Raw genomic sequence first — 15501 nt, forward strand, 5'->3', positions numbered from 1 at the left:
TGAAGAGAAGGGATGAAAGTGGGGGAAGAAGAAGAAGAAAAAAGTCTATGCCTTTAATGGAGATATTTCCTTCCAAATAATCCAAGCAAACCCTAATTGACAAGGCGGAGGGATACACACGCGTCACACGAGCTTGAGCCCCCTCCTCCGCCCCTCTCCTGCACACAAACAACCCGTTCCCTCTCACGGCCCCCGCTGATTGGCCCCCCGGCACCCAGAGCCGGGACGTGATTGGTCGCCGGCCCGCCCGTCACGGCGCACAGCGCAGCAGGTTCGATTGCGCACCACTTTCTACATTGTATCACTTGACTGAACTAAATAGTTACACTGTACAGCCGAGAGGGAGAAAAGGGGGGGATTTTCCACAGAGACTGGCGACGGCGGGAGCTGTGACTGTTGTTTATAAGGGAAATAGCAGCGCCCGGGCCCCGCGCAGATGTGCAGACCTGGTTTCTGGGTGAGTGCGGGCTTTTCATTCCTTCCTCCGGCGCTCTGACGGCCGCACGGCTCTGCGCCGCCGCCGCCGCCGCCGCTGTTGTTGTTGTTGTTTCTTGCCCCACATCTGACGGATCGCTCGGCTGCTCGCTGTGTGGGTCGGCTGTGCGATGTGGCCGGGGGCCGATCAGAGGCAGGAGCGGGACGGTCTGTGGACGTCCACTGGTGTTTTGGCGTTATTCAGTGTGGGTCTTGCTTTTATGGCTGTCGGCTTCTGCGAGAGGGCATTTGGAGCGGGGATATATGGCGATACATATCGGTACAGGGGCACGTAGGCCTGTGTAGCCTATATTATAGACACACAGATGGACAGATAGCTGCACATAGACAGTAGTCGCTCTGGTGCTGGTGGTTACGGACACGGCTCCTGCGGGATCTGCGTGTGTGTGTCGCCGACACGGCCAGCTGTCGCGACAGGAGCTGTCAAGAGAGCCCGGCTGAGCTGTCACCGCGCACTGGCTTCCAGTTGGACACAAACTGGATCCATGTCAGAGACACGTTTTTGTCTCCCTATACGGTGGACTTACCGTCTGTAGACCGCGATCGCATTGCATTGGATGGGTTTAATGCGCGCATGTGTGATTCGTTTGTTTATTTCGATTATTCGAGCCGATTGGATGACATGTCCCCCGTATTGAGCTAATACTGTCCTTTACTTTCTGGGCATAACCCGCAGTAACAAATCCAAATCCATGTCCATGTAACACCTCTAATGCGTGTGAAGATGGGTGGCCCTGACCGGTTGCTCAGATGTCCCGTCACTTCGCTGTGCACGATCTACGATTACACCCCCTCTCCCGCTGGGGTTTCCAGCCATGCGAACTACTGCAACTGGAGCAAGACAGCACTGCATTCGGTGCCAACTGCACAGATCTTATATATTTTACATCTGTACATATTTATTTATGTGTCTGTCATTTCTGTGCCAAAATATCGGGGCCGCCGGAGCCGTAAAGGAGGATGCGCGGCGGCGACGTCACTTCTGCTGTTATTGTGTTGCTTTTCCTTCACGCGTCTGGGCTTTTTAAGTTCCCCTTTGAAGGAGAGGCGATTTTCCGTGTCTGTTTCACCCATTGAGGGCCATAACCGTTTGCTGACCAGTTGGGTTATTATTATTATGAATGCAAATAGCTTTGTTTTGGTGCATGCATGGCTCTGGCAGTGCTGAGGCTGCGCCGTCCAGAGAATAATAACACAGACATCTGCGGTCACCATAGAAACCCATTCATGCCAGCGCTGTCTTTATTACCCGACAGTCAGCAGAGGGATGGACACATCGCACATTCTGCTTCACATGCATGGAAACTTTTCCTCTCTGAAGCCCAATTTCCGTCTGCGCCACAGTCCCATTGAATGTCTGTTACAAAAAAAAAGAAAGAATAGAAAAACTCAACAAGTGACAGATGCAAAGACATCTCTATGTGTACAATATAGAGGCAGCACATACTCTCATTTGCGGACTGCGACCGTGTTTTCAATTCTCCATTTCGATTTTAGTGGACTTTTTTTCATTTATTATTGGGGGTGGTGGGCAGGTGACATTATAATAACTGCTCCGGATGACTATTCTTTCATTGGCCTTGTATGTGTATGAGGTATAAGGATAATAATACAAATTAAAGCTCTCAGAACATTTGAGAATTACTCCAGTCTTCACACAGTAGGTGCAAAGACTCCCAGCGATGCAAAACAAACGCTCTCCTCAGCAGCCAGTCTGGGCTGCATTTAAACTTGTGTGGATCAGCGTTTCCCATCATTCCTGCACCTGCCCCCCCCCCCCTCGTCTGGTTTTAGTGCTTTCGCTGAACTATCGGTCACACGGCACTTGCAGAATGTTCAATTGTGTTTATATGGCACAACAATGAGAGAAAACAAAAACACAAAAGCAAATCTCTAGTTCAAATAAGAGATCGCCAGAGAGAGATAGAGAGAGAATGGAATGGAGGAATGAAAGCTGAGGTCCAGGTGATGAGGATGTGGCAAATCTGCAATAGAAAATTAAAATAAAATACCAGGATCTCATGTTTTTCTTGCTTTGGTAAATCGGTGGTCTCCAACCCCGTCCCTCGAGAGGCCCTGTCTCACAGCTTTTCTAGGTCCTGTTCAATCTCATGCAACCCGCATTCACGCAGAGCCGGGGAAATAATTGGTTGAGGTTATGTAACTCAAAGTTTGTTTGTCAGGCAAGGGACCTTAATGGCTCTTGAGGATCGGGGCAGCGAACCCCTGCTGGACCCAAACACAGCGTACACTGCCAAACTATGCTGCTTTCCGGGCTGCACCAACCTCGATCTTCCACTCCGTGAAATCTCAGGATTTTCTGGCGCCGCCGTTCCCCCGACGAAGTGTGTTTGGGCTGTCCGGCAACGAGGTCACTTCATTAGGGAGGTGGGTCAGGGTCCCGCAGTGTGCTGTGCTGGGAAGGTCCAGTAATTGACCACCTCTTGCACTGGGGCCTCATTAAAACAGCCAAGCGAGGTACGGCACACTCGGGCAGAGAGCTGTCCTCTCAGTTTGTGCCAAATTCACTGACTGTGAGAGGACAGGAAGTTAAGAGTCTCTGACTGCTTTACTCCTCGGAGGAACTGGCTGTCCTGCCCGGCTTTTCTCTTATAATGACACACACACACACACACACACACACACACACACACACACACACACACAGCGCAATAGGAACACCACAGTGTCAGAGTGATGGGGTCACTAGCAGTTTACCTGGTCCGCAAGCCCCTGGGTTTCTGTGCCTGGCTATGTGTGCGCTCTGTAACCGATCCCTCTCTCGCTTCCTGTTTTTTGCCTCTTATCTTGCTGTCATTGTCACTTGTCCAAACAGGCTTATCTTCCTGAAATCGTACCTTCTGAAAGATTCGGTGAGGGGAAGTGAGGGGTGGGTGGGGGGGTCAGATCAGCACAAGGCTCCGAAAGGGGCGCCCCCCGCAGTAGGATGTAATTGGTTCCTGGAGGCCTGTCTTTTTCTGGTTTTGGTTTCACTCTGGAGTCCTTGATTTCTGTGATGGCTCGCTTAATGGATGGGAAGACGATCGCTGTCTCTCTGGCATGAAAGAGACCTGGAGACCTGATTCTAGCACCCCACCCCATCTCCGTTGAAAAAGCATTTTGCCCAGAGGCCTGTGCGACACTGATTGTCTTCCCCTTATTTTAACAATCCTCTCTGACTCTTGTTTTCACCTGGAGTGTTTTGTTGGCCAAGGTGGCAAGGTGGATTCATCTCTGTACGGCCCAGTGCTGCAGAAACTCTTTCCCTGCCGGTGTTCGTTAAGCATGTGTACGCGTTAAACCGATGTCTCTCTCCTTGAGGAACACTTTTGATTTACAAGGTGTTAATAATGCACCCCAAAAACCCAGAAATTTATAAACACCCAATCTAGAGCTAGGCATCGTAAGGCAATAGGGAAGAACAGAAGTCCATAGGATAAAGACGAATCACACCAGCTTAACCCCGGTGATGTATTTCACGGCTAGGCTTCTGAAAGTGATGTTGCAGGAGAGGTTGCAGGAGGCCCTATCAGCGGGTGTGCGCGGACAGTCTGCGGTGTTGGCAAAATCAGGTGCATTCAATGCCCGCTTGGCACATCGCTTCGCCAGGTGCAGAGCCGTAGAGTCCCCAGATGATCGCAGAACGTGATTTTCATTGATTCCGTTCGTTAGTTCGTGATTTTTCTGTTTAGTTGTGTTTTGATTGAGTGCCCTGCTCCTGAACTTCTGTAATATCGGCCACCTGTTTATTACAACAACAACAACACAACAAAACCCATTATTATTAATGTGAGGCCGGTGATTCACAGTGTATCGTGACCTGCACCGTGAGCCGTGACTGAGGGGAGACGCAATCCCCCGCCAACGCCCCTTCCCAGACATCATAACGAATTTACGCTTTTCTGAAACATCACGTCCCTGACACTTTTCTGTATGTGTTTCTCACTGTGTTGGTGAAATTATGATTCCCTCCCTCCCTCCCTCCCTCCCTCTCTCTCCTCTCCTGTCTGAAAAAGCCCTTTGGTTCAATAGGTATCTATTTCCAACTATTTCTCCATCAAAATAAGCAGCATTGTATAGGACTTTCAAAGCACGTGTTCCAAGACTGAGGGGTTTCGTGAATAATTAGGGTTTATTGGGTCTAACCCCTGAGGAGTGGAGAGTATTGGCCGGCTCAGTGATGCAGGGATCAGGCGAAATTTGCCTTTGGTGAGCAGCTACAAGGTTGAAACCGTAGCGGAGAATATTGTAGATACTGGATATTCCCCAGCCAAGACAGGAAGCTGAAGATATTACGAATCACTAGTTTATTTAGAGGAGAAAAACAACCTATCCACTGAATCTGTTCTTTTATTTCCTTAATATGGACTATTGAGGGTTGCGCCGTGTGTCTGAAGGGCTGAGACATCTGAGCTTCAGGTTGCATTTCCTGTTGGGCGCCCTTCTCAGTTCTCCATTGTTTGGCTACGAAGTGCCGGAACGCTCCAGTGCAGAGCCGGGTCGGACTTCGAGTCCGCAGTGTCTGCAAAAGTTCCTCTTTTACTCAAGTCGTGTAAACTCTCACAATGAGCAGCCCGTGGCGTTCAGGGTCACGACATGTCATGATGCAACTGTACCCCGTGTTTTCTAAAATTAGAATTCAGTGTCAAGAAACAGTTGCCAGGCAAATACCTCCATGGGCCAAACGTTTTTTGCGGGGAATCAGAGAGCTAGGAATTCCAATTCAGACCTACGCCTTTTGCCAGAAAAGCGTCTCGCTTGAACCATAGCGTCTCATTTCTGTAAAGAGCATCAATAGGTAAAAAAAAAAAAAACTTTTAGATAATTATTATTATTATTGTAGAGAAACTAAGAATACAGAATGTGCAATTGCCCTTTAGTTGCTTTAGTAGACCACATACACACACATATACACTCTTTCACACACACAGACACAAACACAAAGACAGTCACACTCACACAGACGCACAATTGCACTCTCCCTCTCTCACACATACACACACACAAACTCTCTCTCTCTCTCTCTCTCTCTCACACACACACACACACACACACACACACACACACTTTCACACTTTCATTCACAAACACACTCTCATGGACTCGCATTCCCCTCCCCAGTTCTACCGGTTTCCAGTAAGAGATGGACGGACTAGGCTGTCATCACATCTCTGAGGGAGCACCCTTCTTGATGTGTGTTGTGTTTGTAGTGTGTTTTGTAGTGTGTGTGTGTCAGTCATTTTAGAGATCGGGTTTGTCAGTTCAGGGCTGCATTCATTCACAACGGTAATGTTCCTTGCTGTCAGGTCCTAGTGTGCGCTGACCCCCGAAAGTCTTCAACCTGCGCTGCCTCTATAAGGTCACAAAGGTACGATTGGTCAGTGTCCGGACGCACTTCTGACTGTTATGCGAGACAGCAGTCTGGTCTGTTCTGTCACTGCGGATCTGCGATCTCTAAAATTTTTCAATTCAATGACAGTCAAATTTGTATTGTCAAAGCAATGGGACATGCATACATATACGGAAAATAAATAATATTATTATAAATCACAATAAGAAGTATTAAAGTACAGAAAGAACAAAATTAAATAATATTTATACTTAGAAATAAAGAAAATAGGTTTACTATTTACAGATTACTTTTTGAAATACGATGACATACATTACAAACAAGTATTTACATTTTATCTACAGCTGGTGCTCGTGTGTCACTGTCTCTCTCTCAAAATCAGACTCGCTTTGTTGGCATATATAAATTATTATAGTATAATGAAATCAAATAAAAATAAAATGCATCAAACACATTCGTATCTCTCTCCCTCTCTCTAGCTCTCTCCCTGTCCCTCTCTGCCTGTTTCCTTCTCCCTCTTCCTCTCCCTCCCTCCCTCTCCTTCTCTCTCCCTCCTTTCCTTGTTGTCTCCCTCTCTCCCCCTCTCTTTCTTTTTCCCTCCCTCTCTCTTTCCATCTCCTTCTCTCTCTCTCTCTCTCGCCCTCCACTCCTTGTCGTCTCCCTCTCTCCCCCTCTCCCCCCTCCTTTCCTTGTTGTCTCCTCCTCTCTCTCCCTCCTCTCTCCCCCTCTCTCACTGTGGGAGATGGCCGCCCCGGGCTCAGGTTCGCTCTCGGGAGGTTTTTTTTTCCAGGCCGGGGTTTGAAGAGCGGTGTTAAGTCACCGGCGCAGTATTCTTGCTTTGGCCGCAGCTGGCAGAGTGCTGTATTTTCTAGCTGATAAGATAAAAGCCACACAAGTCAAAATAATAATACGATTTAAAAAAACAAAAAGATAAAAGTTTGTGTTCGTCCCAGCTGGTTAGGATTCACGAGAATCAACGACAAGACGCCGTTGAGACAGAAAACCGGCTCCGGGGAGGATTGGGGCCGCGGCACACACAAGAACACACATGAAATCGTGAACACGCGTGTGAAGGAGGCCCCCCCCCCCCTCGCCAGGTGAAGCACTTTCTGTTAGCGCTGTTCCCACGGATCATGATTCGTGGCTTCTTGCAGCTGTTGTTGATGCTGGTGTCATTCTCACGTCTCCCTCCCGATGAAGCCCAGCCCAGATCGATCACATGATCATTTCTGTTAAGAAGTCTTTTTCAGGGGTCTTTCAGATTGCTCTGGTTTTCTCCCTTTCCTCTCTCTCTCCCTCTCTCCCTCCTTTTTCCCCTTCTTCTTCTTTTTCTTGTACCTTTGACCAAAAAAAAAAAAAGGAAATTAAAAACGCCCAGAAGTACCCAGCCAACAGCATGGGAAAGAATCCTTGCGAAAATAAACAAGACTCAGCTGGTGTAATAAATCCACACTACATTACACACACTCACACAAACTTACACATATTCACACACACACACACACACTCGCACACGCATTCACACACAAACTCTCACACACACACACACACACACACACACACACACACACACACACACACACAGTCGCAAGCTCACACACACACACACACACACACACACACACTGCCCTTCTTAAGCCTCATCCGGCAACGAGGAAAGCGCCGTTCCCTGTACTCCCATCCCTAATACTCTGCAATCGGCTCTGGCTCAAATCACCCCAAATCTGAAGAGCCAAGCTGTAAAACCACCGAAAGTTGGAAACATGCGCTTTCTAGGATCTCGTAATGGGGGATTAGTTCTATGGCGCTGATGCTTAGTTGAATTCTTTTCAGGACGCAGGCGCCGATGGCCCGAGAATGACGCACCACACTGCGCTGTTTGTGCAGAGGTCATATCCAATCAGATCGAGTCGAATCAAATCAAAACCCTTTCCTTGCAGATTCAGGCCAGGTTGTCTTGTTGGGTATCCTTTACCTGTTTGCAGGTTTTTTCTGTATTCGAATTAGATGGACATACACGTCACTCCCAAAAAAGTGTTGTCACCTACCCTGAATTAATTCACACTGATAATTTGATCTGGTCTTACTCTGGTTTCATTATAGATGTGTCCTATTGGGCTGAGAACCCTTACTACACTGTACTACACTGAATCTTGAGAAACGTAGGTTGTTCTGTGGGAAACAGGCCTCAGAGACATTTACAGAGCGATTGGACCGTTTTCTGTCCAGTCCAGGAGTTTTAGAAGACACAGGATGTCACTGTCACACCAGGGCGAAAAAGTGTGTGTGGACATGGGGCTTTATATTGAAGTGAAAACAGTTGAATTACTGCACAGATCTTTGTTCTGTATGGCGTAATTTAGACCAGTTGGACGCCCTGATTGTGTCTGCCATTGGTTTATGCAGTAATTTTCAGTTATGGCTCCGTCTCCTGTCCTAACTGGATGCCTTTTTCACCTGTGCGAGGGAAAGAGGAGGAGACGTATAGGAACAGCACACGCCGTGCCAAACCCCCAGGCGTCCACTCGAGTGGCATTGTGTGGCGCCGGACTGGCATTGTTTCCTGTCCTTTTGTCAGGTACCCCGACGTGCCGTGTTGTTTAAATACGCATGACAGCGCTGAAAGAGTACTTCCTCTTTTGCTTGCTTGCTTACTTTCCACCTGGCAGACGTTTGTAGGACTCCAGTCTGGGGTGGGGGGTTAAAATGATACACTCCGGACGATCTGGGGTGTTGGAAGTACAGACGCAGTATCGGAGCCTCTGTTTCAGTGGGTGCAGAGACAGACGGGTATACAGCGCTTGCCCTGTCTGTACTGGACCTGTTCAGTGATTGGAGGGGCATTGTTTCTCCGCGCTACCCGTAGGCACCTTCTGTTTGCACAACATACGCAGCTCTGGAAAAACAAACACTTAAACGGACTGATGTCGGCCGTGCTGTCTGAAGCAGGGACGGGACCCGCAGCCCGGGTGACCGCATCGTGCCTGCTCCACCCGCTCCCCCTCGCCGTTACTGGCATTATGGGGTGGCCGGGAGGGGGACTTCTGAGGACTGTCTGAGTCAGTGCAGCCCCATCGCTTTAATTTTACCTACATATTGAAAACACGCAGGAAGCGCGTGGCAGACAACTGTCAAAGCCGAACTGCGTGGTGGATCACAGGACACATGCAGGGCAGTGTGCGTAAGAGAGGACATGAACAGAAGAAAATAGGTGTGCATATATTTAAATATACACACACCAAAACAATTCTAGATGATACACGTTTCCCTTAACTAAGTGTTGCGTTTGTCTAAAAATACACAGATCAGGAGACTATATTTATCCAAAGAGGCACTGATGAGAAACAAAGAGAGAGAGAGAGAGAGAGAGAGAGAGAGAGAGATGTTACTTAAAATATCCCACTTGTGAACAGCCACACAATTGTAAGCTGACCCCGTTTTGGGGAGAGAGAAAGAAATTAATGTTTTTTTAATTTTTTTGAAATTGTGAATAGCGCATCCTGTCTATTTTTATCCCTGGATTACAATGTGTGTAGGAGTACATTAGAATCTGCTTTTATCTCTGTTTTTAGTCCTGGATTCCAGGTCCCTTTTTTTCCTAATATATTCTTTCCCTGAGTGAGTATTAGACCAGTTTGTGCCCAAAGGGTTTATCCAGATTAAGCTCTTTTGTCTTCTATATAGATACTTTAATAACAAAAATGATCAATGGACGTAAAACTGCGAGTGGCCTTCAACGTCGGTCTCCATTTATAGAAATCGCTATTGTCCCTGTGGCCTATATTCTCAACCCTCTGCAGGTCCCGTCCGCTGAGGAAACCAGCCCTGGATTACGAAGTGAGAGATGAGGTTTTCAACAGTGCGGAAAGGGAAAAGTTCATGCAAGGTCATATGCTCGGTTTCATATGCATTTAAACCATACATCTATGTTGGATCAGATATGACACTATGTTATCTGTTGGTTTTTCTTACATCTCGCAACATAAAAGTATCGTGCACCGTAACCACAACGTTTATTTATTTTTCGTTCTCTCCAAACAATGAGGTGACTGTACACTTAGTGAGCTTCATATACCTGTTTGGTTACCAAAGCAGCATTCAGTTCAGGGTTATTATTTTTGTGTTGGTATTATTTTCAGGACACGGGTTTGTGTCATCGATGCCAGTTTTTTTTTTTTTTTTTTTTTTTTTTTTTACGTCTGGTCTGAGGTTACTGTCTTGGTTTTGGGAGACCACGGTCAGATTCGGTTTTCTAGGCCCAGGTTACAGTCTTAAGTGTAAACGTAGTGCAGACCGGGGTTTCCCAATGTAGCGCGCGTGCGTGTGTGTGTGTGTGTTGCTGTGGAAGCGTGTGGAGGTGGTATTCACACCTCGGCCCTCGGTGAGAGTGGAGCATCACTGCGCTGCGACTCATCTCCATGGCAACCCCTTCCCTCTCTCACACTGAAGAGGTGATTGGGGGGAGTTGGGGAGGGGGGTTGGTTTGTGGTACAGAAGGCGAAATGCAACTCGTTCCTGCAGCTTTTTAAGTTAGAGCAGTATTATTATTATTCATAATATTTTTGGAAGGAACAGCCCTAGGCCCTTATCAGTGTCAATGTCAAAGTTTTAGCATTAAAAAGAGAAATAAATTAAAACAAATCTGTCGGTGTCTTCCCTTAGTCTTTGTGTCGTGTATCAGTTTTGCCATCCTGTTGCTTCTGTGAATAAAGTAAATATATATATATGCAGATAGGTGACAAATTAAAGGAAAAACCTGAATAAATGAGTGCAGGAACATAATGAAAGCAGATGCCTCCAAACAGGTGTACTGCATGATCCAATTAAGCAATTAACATCCTATCATGCTCTGTGGCATGTATACAAATGCTGAGCAGGCCTAGATCTCAAGCCAATTGAACACCTATTTGAGATTTTGGAGCGATGTGTTAGACGGTGCTCTCCACCATCATCAAAACACCAAATGATGGAATATCTTTTGGAAGAATGGTGTTCATCCCTCCAGTAGAGTTCAGAGGCTCGTAGAATCTCATAGAGCATTGAAGCTGTTCTGGCAGCTTGTGGTGCCCAACACCTTGCTGAGACACTTTATGTTTGTTTTTCCTTTAATGTGTCAACTATCTGTGTGTGGAGATAGAGAGACCCCTTCAACACACTGCTTTTTCAAAAGTCAATACAGTACAAATGAACGTGAAATCGTTTACATCTGTTACAAGAGCCTGCCTGATCCTCAGCCCTGTGAAGGAGTTTCCCATGTGTCCGCCCGCACAATTAGGATGCCTTTTATGGGCCCGGTGGGTTTTGGTCAGTCGGGAGGGAGGCTACTGCTCTTGTATAAATAAGAGACACCAGACTGTCAGACAGACAGACAGACAGCTCTGGCTTCTGTGATAGGAGAGGACCGGTTGCGAGAGGACTCTCTCTGGGGCCCTGCCAAGTGCGGCCACTGCCCCAGCGCAGCTGAAACAGCAGAGAGAGAACCGCCAGCTGAAACCTTACACCTCTCCCTCCCTCGCTCAATATCTCCCCCTCCCTCTCTCTCTTTCTCCGTGTGTGACTTTTTCTCTCCTAACACCCCTCTCTCGCTGACGATTTCTCTCCTGCTGTCTCTTGCTCTCTCTGTGAGAGAAAACAAAACGGGCTAACAAACAAACAAGCAGCTTCCCTTCTGTCACGGCACACTTCCCCTCCACCACACTTAAGTCCCGCCCCCTCAACTCTGAAAAGCGATCTCCCAAACTTGTTTATTTTTTAACTTTTAAATGTTATTATTTATTTATTATGTTGCGTTGGCTCTCTCTGTGGTCCTCTGCATTTTGTTTGGCTCTCCTCCCCTCAGTGTTTGCATCCTGGAGTCGTTTGTTGGAGTCCGGATTGGGGGAGTCCAATCTGAGCTGAAATTACAAGAGTGTCAAAGATGAGTCACAACACAATATGGAATAGCGAGAAGCGAGGTGTCAACTTTAACAGCCGATGTGCCGACTTACACAGCGAGAAACGCCAGAACCTAACTGTCCGATTTCTCAAATTGATTTAACAGCTTTCCGTAATGTCTTGCGTTTTCATCACAGCGCCGTACGTTCACCATCTGACGCAGTACAGAGTCAGCAGATCTCCAAAACTAACTCACACAAACGTGCTACTTTGCATCGCAGTCCAGTGTGTTGGACATATTCCTCGAAACTCTCACCCGTATGCATGATTTTGCTCAGTTTGATACTCCGCATTGCCCATCACTAGTCACACATTAGTGCTAGGGGTTGGTGGGGCTCAGAAATGGGGTCTGTGCATCATTAAAAAGGCCTCTCCCCGCAACATTGGTCCCCTGGGCCCCTAAACGGACCTGCCAAATAAAAGGAGCATTTTTTTTGTATTTATCATTGGCATTAATTTCATCCCGGAGGCCAGGCTGAGGACTAGTCTAAAGACGTGACTTTTGGCAGACATTTCTTGTTTTGTTATTATTGTTTTAAGCAGATGCTCTTATCCAGGGCGCCTTTTTCCTATCTTCCTTCTCCTTTCCCTCCCTTGCCCACTGTCTCACTTAATCGTGGTCGGAGCTACTTTTTACAAGTTTTGTTTTTGCTCCTAGAGCCCAGTTCCAGTCCCATAGACATGTTTCCTTTCTTTTCTGTCTATCTATCTATCTATCTATCTATCTATCTATCTATCTATCTATCTATCTACCTACCTACTCCAGAGAGTATTACTGCTGTGGTTTATATTATTTAAACAGTTATCACACTACAGATAACCCCTCCCCCCCAGCACCCCAGCTTGGTGCCTTTGTATCATCACTGCAGAAAAAACACCTCTCTCTCTTGTGCTTGTGTTTTTGTTACTTCGTACACCCAGACCACTCCCCGTCTCCTATTATTTTTAGTTTTTCTCTTTTCTTTTTCTCTCTCTCTCTCTGTTCTTGGATGCTGTGGTGTTTCTGTAAACTCCGATGAGCCTCATTTATCACCAAGAAAATGAAGACTGTTATTTGTACAGCAGCGCGGTGCCGGGTTTCGCAAGCTGTGTCGAGAGTCTGCCGGGGCGGGGGGGTGTTGGGATGAGCGTTCGTGACTTATCATGCTGCTCTCTCCTGGCCTCCCTAGCAAAGTGTGGCCTTCTTGTGTTGAGAGCCGAACAGGATGGTGGGAAACTCACACTGGGGCCGGAGTGGGCACTGAAGCCATTATGGATGCTTGTGAAGTGGCCCTGTAGTGTCCCCCACGGTGTTTTATGCAGCTGAACCCTGATGTTTTTTCCTGTACTGACTTCATACTCCCCCCCCAAGGCCCTGCCTGCTGCCGTAGCAACAGACACCTCGCCTGGGCTGAGATATGCTAATGAGCTCCGATGAGAGTCATGTCCAAAGACGAAAAAAAAAAGTCAATTAAATGAAGAAAACATTGCAGGGGAGGTACAGACACTAATCGTACTGTCTGCCTCATAACTTATCTTTCCATTTCTGCCCTCTGAGGCATTTCTCTCTCCCCCTCTTTTCTCTCTCTCTCCCCCTGACTCTCTCTCTCTCTCTCTCTCTCTCTCCCTCTCCTCCTCTTCTCTCTCTCTCATCTTCCTCCCTCCCTCCCTCTCTGCCCTCCGAGGCCTTCTCTCTCTCTCTCTCTCTCTCTCTCTTTCACTTGCACTCTCGCTCTTAGCCCATCCCCAGCTGGTATTTTCACTTCTCTGTTCCACCCAGTCTCGAGGGGAAGTGGCCCAGTCAGTGTGAAACTGCGGCCAACGGCCCTGGCGCTGCAGCCCTCGCCCGTCACCCGCCACCCACCGCTCCCCGACCCCTGACCCCCCACAGCCGGGCCAGGTGTTGCGCAACGTCCCTCCACGGCCCACCGCACTTGCACCCCGGTTCCTCTTCTGCCCTCCCTCACCCCTTCTCTCCTCTCCCCTGTACTTGGTGAGGGATGCGTGGACCACACTTTCTGATTGACCATCTCACCCAGGTCTTCAGTGGAAGAATTAAAGAGAACTCAAAAGAGGGAGGAGAGAATTCACACTAAACCCTAGTGAAGCCGCAGGATTGTCCAGGACTGTATTTGGCACGCACTCAGACATCGCAGTTTAGTGATTTTGTGGCCGGGATGTGTGAGGTTCCCCAAACGGGGGCGAGAGAACAGAAAATTGATGCCGTATCTTTCGATGGTGTATTTCTTTTATTAAACTTCTTTTTTTTTTTCCCTGGTAGGGCGTGTTTGGAACTTGTTTGGCCACTTCTGTGTACGGCGAGAGACAAAAACCAGGAGGGGGTGTTTGCAATACTTAGCTGAAACTTCCCAGTTTGGATAATTTAGCCTGTTGACTAACTAGTTGGCCAACACATGACTCCTGAATGTGTAGCTGACGGGGGGGTGGGGGGTTCAAAGTGGTGACGTGAGGTGGGGAATATTTGTGTGTGTGTGTGGGGGGGGTGAGGCGAGGGGGAGACATTGGAATCTCATTATTTACAAGGGTTAAATGTCTCTCTCAATGTCTCTCTAGCTCTCTCCCCCCCCCCCCCCCTCAGCAGGCCGCTATTCCGGCCACCTGTCTCGCGTTCCCTGTGGCCTCGCCTGTCTTTTCTCTGTGAAATCTAATCCTGTGCTGTTTATCATGTAATGCTGGCGTGAAAACGTCCCGAGAGCGCCGGGAGAAAATCCTCTCCTCTCAACAGCAGAAGCATGTAGAACCCCCCCTGTGGCTTTCTGAAGCAGTGACAAATACATCTCTGCCTCTAGTATCCCCTTAGTGAACCAGGTAGGTTGTAAGGATATTGGTTTATTAAAAAAAAAAGTACACCAAAAGGGGTGTTTTACGCATGAATGGGAAAAGTTACACAATATCTGTGTTTGGCCCACGGTGTGCCCTAGAAGGAACTGCAGTCCCGTCTGTGATGTATCTGAGTCCTGCGTTTTGCCCTCAGAAACCCTTTCTGTTTCTCCGCTTCCGTGTTGCGTGAGTTTGTGGCACTGGAAATTCATGGGCAAAGTGTTCAAATGCACACACACGCATGCACACACACTCACAAACAAGCCCAGACTTGCACACACTCACAAATGCGTACAGACACACAGTCACACAGTCACACACACACACACTCGTATATAGACATACACAAACTTTGTACACACACAGTCACATACAGTCTCACACACACACACGCAAACACGGACAAACATGCCCAGACTCGCACACATACTCACACACGTGTACAGACAGTCCCTCCCACTCACGCACACAAAACACGTAGACACACAGTAACACACACACTCATACACACACACACACACACATACAGACACGCACCCCGTCCTGTCTCTTCGTCCGAGTGCACAGGGACTAGTTTGAATAGTAATTTAGCGATCTGCTTCCGGGCGTCTCGGGGGCAGAGGACCCCGGCGGTTCCCTGAGGGGGCTCTGACACAACCAATCACATGACTTGACAGGGCAGCAACGCAAACTCACGGGCAAAACGTTGTACAAGAAACGGAGCAACCCGAGCAAAGCAGGGGGAAGACAGCTGAACTTGCAGTCGGCTTTTGCAGCGCACAATGACTGCACGGGGGAACAGGTGGGTGGTGGTGGTGGTGGTGGTGGTGGTGGGGGTGGGGAAGGGAGGAAGAGAGAGAGAGATGGTGGGTGGGAGGGTTAAGGACCATCCCCCCTCCCCC

The 15501-nt window shown here is 48.0% G+C and overlaps 1 protein-coding gene across 6 annotated transcripts in view; it reads left to right on the forward strand.

Annotated features, from left to right (window-relative positions):
• Nucleotides 1-280: 280 nt before the first annotated feature.
• The window catches only part of mef2d (myocyte enhancer factor 2d), a 57717-nt gene continuing 42496 nt past the window's right edge, over nt 281-15501 (forward strand). For 2 of the 6 annotated variants that reach the window (XM_066721494.1, XM_066721500.1), the window contains exon 1: nt 282-457. The gene's annotated coding sequence lies outside the window, so the exon portion shown is untranslated. Of the gene's footprint in view, nt 458-15501 lie in introns of all 6 variants that reach the window. The other 4 variants (XM_066721498.1, XM_066721497.1, XM_066721495.1 and 1 more) reach the window with 4 other exon arrangements.

Source organism: Amia ocellicauda, chromosome 14 (genome assembly GCF_036373705.1).
Source record: "Amia ocellicauda isolate fAmiCal2 chromosome 14, fAmiCal2.hap1, whole genome shotgun sequence".
Taxonomy (NCBI): Eukaryota; Metazoa; Chordata; class Actinopteri; order Amiiformes; family Amiidae; genus Amia; species Amia ocellicauda.